This window comes from Physella acuta, unplaced genomic scaffold, assembly GCF_028476545.2.
Source record: "Physella acuta isolate Inbredline_101_S28 unplaced genomic scaffold, ASM2847654v3 ptg000560l, whole genome shotgun sequence".
In the NCBI taxonomy this organism is placed as follows: Eukaryota; Metazoa; Mollusca; class Gastropoda; family Physidae; genus Physella; species Physella acuta.
The window spans coordinates 160,355-172,593 of record NW_026732079.1 but is presented as its reverse complement, the minus strand read 5'-3'; positions in this window follow the sequence as shown (position 1 = coordinate 172,593).

Genomic DNA, 12,239 nt, shown 5'->3' with positions numbered 1-12,239 from the left:
GGATGGCTCTATGTCTAGCCCACAACTACCAACATACCAGCGCACTGGACGGCTCTATGTCTAGCCCCACAACTACCAACATACCAGCGTAATAGAGGGTTCTATGTCTAGCCCCACAACTACCAACATACCAGCGTAATAGAGGGTTCTATGTCTAGCCCCACAACTACCAACATACTAGCGCACTGGAGGGTTCTATGTCTAGCCCCACAACTACCAACATACCAGCACACTAAAGGGCTCTATGTCTAGCCCCACAAATACCAACATACAAGCGCACTGGAGAGCTCTATGTCTAGCCCACAACTACCAACATACCACCGCACTGGAGGGCTCTATGTCTAGCCCCACAACTACCAACATACCAGCCAATAGAGGGCTCTATGTCTAGCCCCACAACTACCAACATACCCGCACACTGAAGGGATCTATGTCTAGCCCCACAACTACCAACATACCCGCACACTGAATGGCTCTATGTCTAGCCTCACAACTACCAACATACCAGCCAATAGAGGGCTCTATGTCTAGCCCCACAACTACCAACATACCAGCGCACCAGAGGGATCTATGTCTAGCCCCACAACTACCAACATACCCGCACACTAAATGGCTCTATGTCTAGCCTCACAACTACCAACATACCAGCCAATAGAGGGCTCTATGTCTAGCCCCACAACTACCAACATACCCGCACACTGAATGGCTCTATGTCTAGCCCCACAACTACCAACATACCCGCACACTGAATGGCTCTATGTCTAGCCCCACAACTACCAACATACCCGCACACTGAAGGGATCTATGTCTAGCCCCACAACTACCAACATACCCGCACACTGAATGGCTCTATGTCTAGCCCCACAACTACCAACATACCACTAATACCGTTAACTTAAAGTACCGATGCTAGAGGGCTCTATGTCTAGCCCACAACTACCAACATACCAGCGCACTAGAGGGCTCTATGTCTAGCCCACAACTACCAACATACCAGCGCACTAGAGGGCTCTATGTCTAGCCCACAACTACCAACATACCAGCGCACTAGAGGGCTCTATGTCTAGCCTCACAACTACCAATATACCAGCGTAATAGAGGGCTCTATGTCTAGCCCCACAACTACCAACATACCAGCGTAATAGAGGGCTCTATGTCTAGCCCCACAACTACCAACATACCAGCGCACTAGAGGGCTCTATGTCTAGCCCACAACTACCAACATACCAGCCAATGGAGGGCTCTATGTCTAGCCCACAACTACCAACATACCAGCCAATTGAGAGCTCTATGTCTAGCCCTACAACTACCAACATACAAGCGCACTGGAGGGCTCTATGTCTAGCCCCACAACTACCAACATACAAGCGCACTGGAGGGCTCTATGTCTAGCCCACAACTACCAACATACCACCGCACTGGAGGGCTCTATGTCTAGCCCACAACTACCAACATACCAGCCAATGGAGGGCTCTATGTCTAGCCCACAACTACCAACATACCAGCCAATTGAGGGCTCTATGTCTAGCCCTACAACTACCAACATACCAGCGCACTGGAGGGCTCTATGTCTAGCCCCACAACTAAAAACATACCAGCCAATGGAGGGCTCTATGTCTAGCCCACAACTACCAACATACCAGCGCACTGGAGGGATCTATGTCTAGCCCCACAACTACCAACATACCAGCGCACTGGAGGGCTCTATGTCTAGCCCCACAACTACCAACATACCAGCGCACTAGAGGGCTCTATGTCTAGCCCCACAACTACCAACATACCAGCGCACTAGAGGGCTCTATGTCTAGCCCCACAACTACCAATATACCAGCCAATAGAGGGCTCTATGACTAGCCCCACAACTACCAACATACCAGCCAATAGAGGGCTCTATGTCTAGCCCCACAACTACCAACATACCAGCGCACTAGAGGGCTCTATGTCTAGCCCCACAACTACCAACATACCAGCGTAATAGAGGGCTCTATGTCTAGCCCCACAACTACCAACATACCAGCGCACTAGAGGGCTCTATGTCTAGCCCCACAACTACCAACATACCACTAATACCGTTAACTTAAAGTACCGATGCTAGAGGACTCTATGTCTAGCCCACAACTACCAACATACCCGCACACTGAATGGCTCTATGTCTAGCCCCACAACTACCAACATACCAGCGCACTGGAGGGCTCTATGTCTAGCCCACAACTACCAACATACCAGCCAATGGAGGGCTCTATGTCTAGCCCACAACTACCAATATACCAGCCAATAGAGGGCTCTATGTCTAGCCCCACAACTACCAACATACCAGCCAATAGAGGGCTCTATGTCTGGCCCCACAACTACCAACATACCCGCACACTGGAGGGCTCTATGTCTAGCCCCACAACTACCAACATACCCGCACACTGGATGGCTCTATGTCTAGCCCCACAACTACCAACATACCCGCACACTGAATGGCTCTATGTCTAGCCCCACAACTACCAACATACCAACACACTGGAGGGCTCTATGTCTAGCCCACAACTACCAACATACCAGCGCACTCTTCTTATCAATGGTGATCGTGTGGTCTGCCCTTAGGCACGCGCAGTAGAGGTCAAGGTCGGGAGATCACGTGACAAAAGCATTAAGTTCTATTTTACGAACCCATCTGGGATTTTAAAAACATACACTGAAAGTGATATTTAAAAATAATAAGTGATTACTGAATATCAGACAATTTGAAGTAACGCAACAACTTGATTAAGGGTAAAACGTTATGGAAGTTGTACATGATTGAACTCACGGCCTTGAGCGGGTGGCTGACCTTCAGTGTGAGTACTCGTGAGTCCACCGTGGGCATGGAAACAGGTCAATCCCACCGATCAGTCACGAAAGGACGCCAACCATTGTATCCTATTAACTGGAATTTGCATTCGCCGGACTCGCGTCAATAGCACAGATATGAGCTCTCTCCCACCGCTCTAATATCTGGTTAGGTCTTTGAAAGTCCGCAGAAGGTCACCAGATACTCATAGTTACCAAAAGGTCCACCTCACTCACGTACTGAGCGTTACACCACAAATCACAAATAGCGTTCACCTGGGATCATACTCTTGAATAATAAAACAACAACGCTTTTAACAAAATCAAACTAATTGTTTTTTAAACGAACCTTATGCTTCCACAACAATACTAGTTTTCTGGCCCGTAACTCTACCTACTACTAGTACAAAAAAAAACCGTCGTAGTTTTTAGACTAAAATTCAAATTAACTTCAAAATCACAACTAAATATAAGAAACCGATTTACATACATAAAAACATACACACAACCACACACACATTATATGTATACATATATATATATATACACACACACACACACACACACATATATATATATATATATATATATATATATATATATATATATATATATATATATATATATATATATATATAATATGTGTGTGTCTTTAATGGTTTAATAACGTTTAAAAATGTATAAGAAAGAGAAACGACGAAGTCATATTTACCTATTAAGACCTCCTCGAGGGAGCTACATATCCGTAAGGAAATGGTTATCACGAACAAAGTGCACAGGGGGAACAAATCCACTCTCAGCATTGTGTCAATCCTTACCTACCCCTGTCTCAATCGCCGTGTGTTGATGTGAACGCGTTGGCGAATCTTGGCCACCGGTATTGATCGGTACGATCTGATGCTCATAGCCAAGGGGAGAGAAGCAGACCTCACTAAGGGGAGAGAAGCGACCCTCGCGAGCCGTGGAGTTGAAATGCAATTCACGCAAAACTGCTTGCAAGGTTAGATACTTTTTGGCTGGGTGTGTGTGTACGAATTCGCTAGACGTGGGTTCGATCGTAGATTCAATTGTGGGAGTCGAGTGACGCAACGTCGATGGGGAGTCAGGTTGTACTGAGTCAGAAGAGACGATGAAGAGTTACAGTAAAGTTTTATGTAGAATCCGATGGTATACTTCAATGTAATTTAAAACAAAAAACAAAATATTTTAAAAATAAATAAAAAATATTTTTAAAAAATATTGTAAAAAATAAAATTAATTTAACTTTAAAAAAAATCATCGTATCGTTAATTAGTATTTTGGAATGTAATTATCTATTTAAGAAGAGAAAGTGTACAGTTTAAGTGGGGAAAAATCGATTTTTAATATTCTTTCTATCCGAGTTTGGTTTAATGGATTTCACAATATCACGCTTAGGGGATAAAAATGTCTCATATTACAAACATTCACACATTCATTATATATTAACGATAACGTAAAAAGAGATGATTCCTTGGAATAAAGTTTCTTTTTTTTTTAATTGGCCGATTTTGAAAACAAAATATCAATTTTAAATGTAATCAGCAACATAAGTATTACATTTCAGCATGTATGCCAACACTGTAGACTTCGAATCCGTGAGTCTCAAAACATCAACTATAGATTTGTACTCATTATGTCGACTCTCTATTTCTCGAGGTACACATAGGCAACATAACGAGAACCCCTCAACTCTATTTTTAGTATTTCTCGAGTTACAAACACCACATAACGAGAACCCCCTCAACTCTATTTTTAATATTTCTCTAGTTACAGAACATTAAGTAACGAGAACCCCTCAAATATATGTTAGTAGTTTTTCGAGGTATATACACAACGTATCAAATACCCGAAATTCTATTTTTAGTAGTTGTCGAAAAGCACACGTAACGTGACGAGAAACTCCAATTATTCTTTAATATTTCTCAAAGCACATCACCTCTTAACGAGAACTTCCATTGTGTTTTTAGTATTTCTCGACGTGCAAACACTACCTTAGCAAGAACCTTCAATTCTATTTTTAACATTTATCGAGATTAAAACACCACGAAACCAGAAACCCCCGTACCCTCCCCAACATTTTTAAAAATATGTTCTCGTGGTAAAATCACCACGTAACAAGAACCTTCAAATCTGTTTTTAATATTTCTCGAGATAAATACACCAAGTAACAAGAACCCCCACAATTCTATTTTTAGCATTTCTCGAGGTACAAACACCACCTAACGAGAACCTTTGTTGACGGTAATTTGTCGCAGACACTATCGATTCATGTATCGTACCCAGACAGGAAAGACAAGAACGTGGCTCGCTTCACCCTTTCCATCGCTGTCTCCCACAGAAAGGACAGGATCTCTGGTTGTGTCGCCACTTCAATCGCTCTCCTCTGAGCTGGATACAATCTACAGGAAACTTTGAGGATAACTCAGCGGTTGAGTTGTCTGTTCTTGGCACACACTTCCACTACATGTATTAATACAGCGTCTTGCACGGAGATGAACGACAACACCACTATGTCAGCTCACAAATAAATCTGTCTAAACTAGTCGGACTCTTCAATTTTTAAATAAATATTCATATTTAGATTTGGGTTGTATAAAGCTGATAGAACATTTCTGAGCTTAGTTTATATAATGATGAGTACTTCAAATTGAACAATATTTATGAATACTCAGTATTGCGTATATACCACTTCAACATGAAGAGTATGGTGGATAACGTTAAAACGGAAAATACCGTGGTGATAGTTTAAAAATGAACAATACTATGTATGTAGTTTAAGAAGGCCAATATGGTGAATATTGTTTAACCTACCATGTAGTCATATGGTAGATTATGGTAGATTAGCGGTAGAGAGCTAGCCTGCTAACCCGAAAGTCTCTAGTTCGTATCCGGGTTCAAGTAAAAAGAATGTTCATGAGTTCACACAACTCTCATGTAAGTAAAAAAAAACGGTTTGGCATGGTGCAGACCACACTATCACTTCCCTGAAACAAATGAACTCTCCCCCATGTGTATAGGGAACGAATTGGACGATCAGGTAGTTTCATATTTGAATCACCACTCCACTTCACTGTACTCATGTATCTATAATGAAAGCTTATCTAACTTATCCTATACAAGAGCTCCAACGTCAATCACATAGTAAAGCTATTTCAATCTTAATGGGATACATCAGGGCAACTTTAAAAAAAATGTTTACCTAAAATATTTAAATACCAATCATAGACAAATTATGATATCATGATATTTTAATGAAGACTAAATTGATAGCTTAAAAAAAAAAACATACCGGCACCTTTGATAAACTCTGTTCCCCAGCACAAGTAGCCGTATAATTAAAACTTAAGAGAACACCATATCAATAATTTTAGGTAAGGCAACTTTCAAATGAAACGGTCCACAAGGTAGGCAAAGTAAAATTAATTCTGTTCTCGGCATTTGTAATTGAATATTGTTGGCAATTCTATTCTTAGCTATCTATCTGTATCCAACGAACTCGAAACTTGCGGGTTAGTAATCGTGCGCTCTATCGCTCCACCCTAGTTCTTTAATACAATCACTGTGTCTATTTATCTGTTTTTAGCTGCATACATCTCTTTGTATTTTTTTCTTCATTAGACCTAATAAAAGAACTTGAGATTTTCGCCAAAAAAAAAATTAAAGCAACTGCTCACATGTTTGTATGTAAGACAGAAGACGATTCATCATTTTAACACACAACTATGAATAATAATTTCTCGCACATTCACGCGCGCAACGTTTTATTTTTTTTTTTGCATCTTATTTTATATCATGTTATGCATATTTATTGAATAAAAAATATATTTTCTAGTCATATTTTTGTGTTACATAAGATTCGCCTCCTGTTTTATAGACATTTTATGGAGATCCCGTCCATTTGAGCTCGGATGTATTTGATTTACAACGCCCCAGCACAATGCAACGCGAGAGTGCGGTGTAAGAGAACGCGGGCGTTTAAAATTACAACGACGCGCATTACATCGGCTATTCTCTACGGGTGATGGCGAAGACATTTCTATTAAAGTTCTCGGATGTCGGAATAAAAAAAAACCTGTACGACAACCGTCGGGTAGGGATATGGTCTCGTTGTCATGGCAACGGTTGGCTAATCGCGGAGTGATGCAGCGATACGGAGTTGAGTTTTTTTTTTACCTCCTTGTTCAATTTGAGCACAAGGAAATTGGCTCTGGAATGAGCGATTGTTCTCCGAGATTTAAGCATGGGGGGAAAAAATGTAAGAAGATTGAAGAAAAACTCCGAAGACCTGGCTTTAATCGGGTCAGGTCATTGGATGATTGTGCCCGATTCGTTAAGTCAGAGTAGGGAGTGGTCGAACTTGATATGCCAGTAAATGTTTTAGTTACACAGGTGCTTTGACCGTAAGTAGTATACCATAGCGGGACTTTGAACACATTTGCTTTGAAAATTGGTGCTTTGACTATGGGTGGCTTGACCATAGCGGGACTTTTGCCACGATAGATTTGAACCCTGGTGCTTTGAGCACCGGTGTTTTGACCATAGCTGGGATTTGATCACCTTCGCTTTTACCACAGGTGATTTGACCACAGGTGATTTGACCACAGGTGATTTGACCACAGGTGATTTGGCCACAGGTGATTTGACCACAGGTGATTCGAAAACAGTTACTTTTACCGCAGGTGCTTTGACCATACGTGGCTTGATCACAGTGAGGCTTTCACCACAGGTATTTCCTCCACAGATATTCTTTTGGTAAAGGTAGTGTTTCTACGGCAATACAGGCATCAGAGTACTTTTTCTTAAAGTATCCTTGAATAGTGCTGTGTATTCCATCATTTGACAGATTAACCAAAAGTTTCATAGAGTTTATCGGAGTATCGAATGGTTTTCTGTGTCTCCTAGAGAATACGTATGTAATCAGAGATTCATAACACTGTAGACTATCACTTAATATCCTAAATTATCTTTGTTTAGAATAGAGTATCCTATAATTTTCAGTGACCCAGAATATGATAAAATATTCAATTCTATCCTAGAGTATTGCAATATAACTTAAAGTATCCTATAAGTTTTTTTAAGCAACACGGTGTATACAGTTCTGTCGTAGTTTTAACTTTAACTCTTTAATTTTAGTCTTGATTTTAAACAAAGAAAAGTATGTAGTGTTTCCAAGATAGGCAACTCAGGCTTAAATCAAGAGAGGCCCAACACTTTCGGTTGGTGATTTATAACATACAATTAAATTACAAAATTACGTATTAACTCTACTTCGTCTTTCCAGTCGTCTTGTCTGAAAAAAAATATTCTCATTTTGGAAAAAAAGCAAGTATATCAGGAACTGATCCGATTAATTTCCGTATGGTATTTACAAAAGAACTAATTAGCATTAACACGCTGACTTGCATCAATTCACCGTTTTGATAATCCAAGGTCTTAATAATCCATGGTCTTTATTATCCATAATCTGGATTATCCATAAGTTCAATGATAATTTCTTATGTTTATTTAGTTATTTTTCTTAATTTTGTATCATATTTTAACCAATAATGCATTCGTAATATTTGAATGTAGTTTTCTGTCAGTCTAAGACTTCGTATCATTAACTTTTTTTAATGTATTTTTTTTCCAATAACACAAAGCCAAGCTAACGACCGATACACGAAAAACTAAATGTAGCGAGCAAGTGATTGTGGTTTTTGTTGTAATTATTTTAACTTTAATTCATTTTTTAATTCATTATGATGAAAACAATTCAAAACATTTGTCCTGAATGTATTAACAGATGTCCTCAAAAAAAATCAAATTTTTAAAATAATTATTTTAATTAATCTGGAACACATCGAATCAAAGATATTGAGTGCTACACAAATATCAAACATCGATAAACTTTTAGCTGTATAAAAATATGTAGCTTGGGAAAACACTTATTTATCACGTATATCTCGTAAGCATACAAGATTTATCCTTTCTTATGGGTTTCTGACGTTTTTTTAGGAATTATTAATGCGATATTTTTTTTTATTAAAACGGCCTGATTTGTTAATGTTCTGTGTCAACGGGGGCGTTGTGTGTGTGTTTGTGTGGTGTGTACGAGTGTGCGTGTGTTTGTGGGTGGCCTGTGTATGCGTTTATATTTGTGAAGAACAACAAGGGATATATATTGTGTTATATCTGAATTAAAATATAAATATTTGAACTAGACAAATCTAGTCTCGGGTTTACGTTATAGAGTTAAGGCTTACGGGTTGCGGGGTTAGGGTTTTGAGCTGAACAATCTACAAAGAGAAAAGTTGAAAATTTAGTGATAAAGTCTGTTTTTTTTAAACGCTAACTAAACAACTTTTAACATTGATCCACGCTTTTAACCATCAGCGACACCGCCCAATATGTGGTGAGACTTAAAGGAATTCAACTCTAGTAAACCATATACAGAGTATTGCGATATGTGTCACACTAGGTGTATACACCGTTGTCAGCGAACCTTGTGACGCCACGGACCATCTTAACTAAAGTAACTTGCGGACTAGAGTTGCAGTTACCGTGATCTGTTACTGAAACGTGACAGCGCTGACGTGATTCAAGACACCATGTGATTGAGTCGACGTGATCCGTGGCTTCTTGAGGCAGACCTTGACGTGATCCAGTGCCCCATAACGTCACGTGATCTAACATATTCACCAGTTTAAATTAACGTCATCCAAATCTCAACAAACTAAAACTTGTGTAGCAAGCTTATTATTTCTTAGATGATTACCGGTCAGAATATATACTTAAGACGACATCCGGAGAGATGTTCTCTTTATAAAACTAATTAAAAATTGATTGTTCCCTTGGGATTTATGACGTTTGCATCATTACTGCGAGTTCGCTAACCTTAGCCTATACAAGTTTAAAACCCTTTTCAAGGGAAATAATTAGGCGGAGACAAGTTTGTCATAAGTTAAGTTTATTTCCTTCAATATTATTTTTTCTACAAATATACAAAATATTTTTATTTTACATCCAATAAATAAATATTACGAAATATTTAAAGTGCGAACAATTGGTGAAGCCGTACCTCAACTCAAACTCTTGATGTAGAAACTGCAGGAAAAAACACTTGCAAAGCCAGTTTTATAAACTGACACATTTCAACATGTCCGCAAAGATGAAAGAAAACTTACATAAACATATATCTCATTCTACTAACGTAATGACAAACTTCAACTTCAACACACATACACCAACATCTTGCAACATCCACACTATTACCATACAGGCACATCATCACATAGATGAAAGGCTCACCAACACACACGAAACACATACACATCCGCACACACACACCAACTACCAAATTTTAAGTATGCAGACTCACACAAATCATTAATTGACTAACAAACACATCTCAAAAGCAAGCACATACACCAATAAAAAAATGTGAGATCTACAATTGGTGTAGTTCATATGCGTCATGACAAAGCATGCTGAATGGGGAGTTGCTTGACTTAGTGTTGAAAGCAGAGTTATCAGCCAGGGGCGAATTGTTTGTATACATGCGGTTGACACATTTTTTGTTTTTCCTAGTTAAAACACCACGTCTACTTAATGAATGTTATTGTTTCTATGTGGGGTTTTGGGGGAAATCCTATGTTAACACTTTTTTTCATTTTTTGAGAACCTGTGATAATTTTAGGTAGCGTGTGGGGAAAATTAAGCTTCTTTCTTCTTCTTCTTCGTTCGTAATTTTGGTGCGTCAAGGTATTCCCCCCACCACAATTAAGTATACAAGTCAACTCGTTATGCGCCACTGAGGCCATTGACTCCGATTTCAGCCTGCTTTTCTTTTTGTATTTGATTCCATAGCTTTTGTCCAACCAAGAACAAACTACAAGGCAGCAGTTGTTTGATTTTGGCGTTGTCTCTCCTAGAAGAGTGGCTGTCCCCAGCTAACGAGCCTCATCTGTCCGAAGGTTTGAACTCAAGACTTTTTGGTTTAACAACCATGAGCTTTACCGACTCGACCACGCCGAAAACTCAGCTAATGCTGGCAGATATTTATAGTTAACCATTATACATCTTTTAGCAAAGGTCAGACAGTAAGATATGTACAGAAAAAAAAAAGTTTTAAGTAACGATTCAAACAGTAAAAATTACCAAATGTCATAATACACGTCAGCGATGTCATGTATGTTCTGACATCACTAATGACACTGACATTAAATATAATCATATGGTTTATTATCAATATCAATGTGTACCGTAAAATGTAGTATAAATCACCCAACATTATAATACGCATTTATAATGAGTATGGGTTATACACCTATATAAATATAAGAATGTGAAATATAGGACACAGGTTTGTGTGATCACATAGCATTAAAAAGGAAGATGTTTGTATGAGAAGTGTGGCATACGTAATCAAGGCTACATCTGCATGCTATGCCCAAGCCAGTAAATTAACACAACTATTTAATTTATAGCCTAGCTAGATATATATTACTAGTAGAAAATAAAGAATGAATGAGTATTACAGAAATGTATGCTTAATCCGAATAGTTATCATAAGCTCCATCGCTTTAACCATTAGTTCATCATCGTATCCGTTTCACAGGTATTCATAACTTTTATCATTACAGTATTATTGCATCTGTATGGAATTACTGATAGATTTTCTGTTGTTTTTGTGTGTGTATGTTTTTTTTGTTGGTTTTTTTTTTTTTTTTTTTGACACAGCGGAAAACTGTCCAGAAACACACATAATGATACCGTATTACAGATACATAGTAGTTAAAGATGAAGATAATTCATTCATCTTAGTTTGGGAAATGAATCCATCTTTTGATTAAAAATAAATAATATTGTGATATTATAGCATGCAAAATGTGAATTAAAGTATGGCATCGAAACACGGGAAATGGAACAATAAGTCTTTCAGTCGTTGATACATTTATGATAATTTTACCATCGGAAGTGAAAAAACATTGTCGACAGCAAAAAAAATAAATAGCATACAATTATGTTATATCACAAATTCCGTTGGTAAAAAGTAAAAACATAATATCATACAGAGGTATTATATAAGGGGTTGTCAATTTATGACGTCATATACCCGAATAGTTTCAAATACCAACTCATTGTGACGAATGAGATGAATGTTTGTAAGAACGTGTGAAGTTTCAAGTTCGCATTTAAAAAGTAACTAAAGCAATTTGTAAGTATTTTTTTCCCTCATTTGTATAGACTTTCTCCTAAATTGTAACAGAGATTGATGATCGTTATTACACGGACCCAATTGAAGTAAAATGTTAGATATACAGTAAAAAAACTTTTTTTTAAAAATGTCACAACACACTCATTACAAACAATTGGACATGTCGTTTTAAACGTGAGCCTGTGGAGATTATGTGTGGATAATG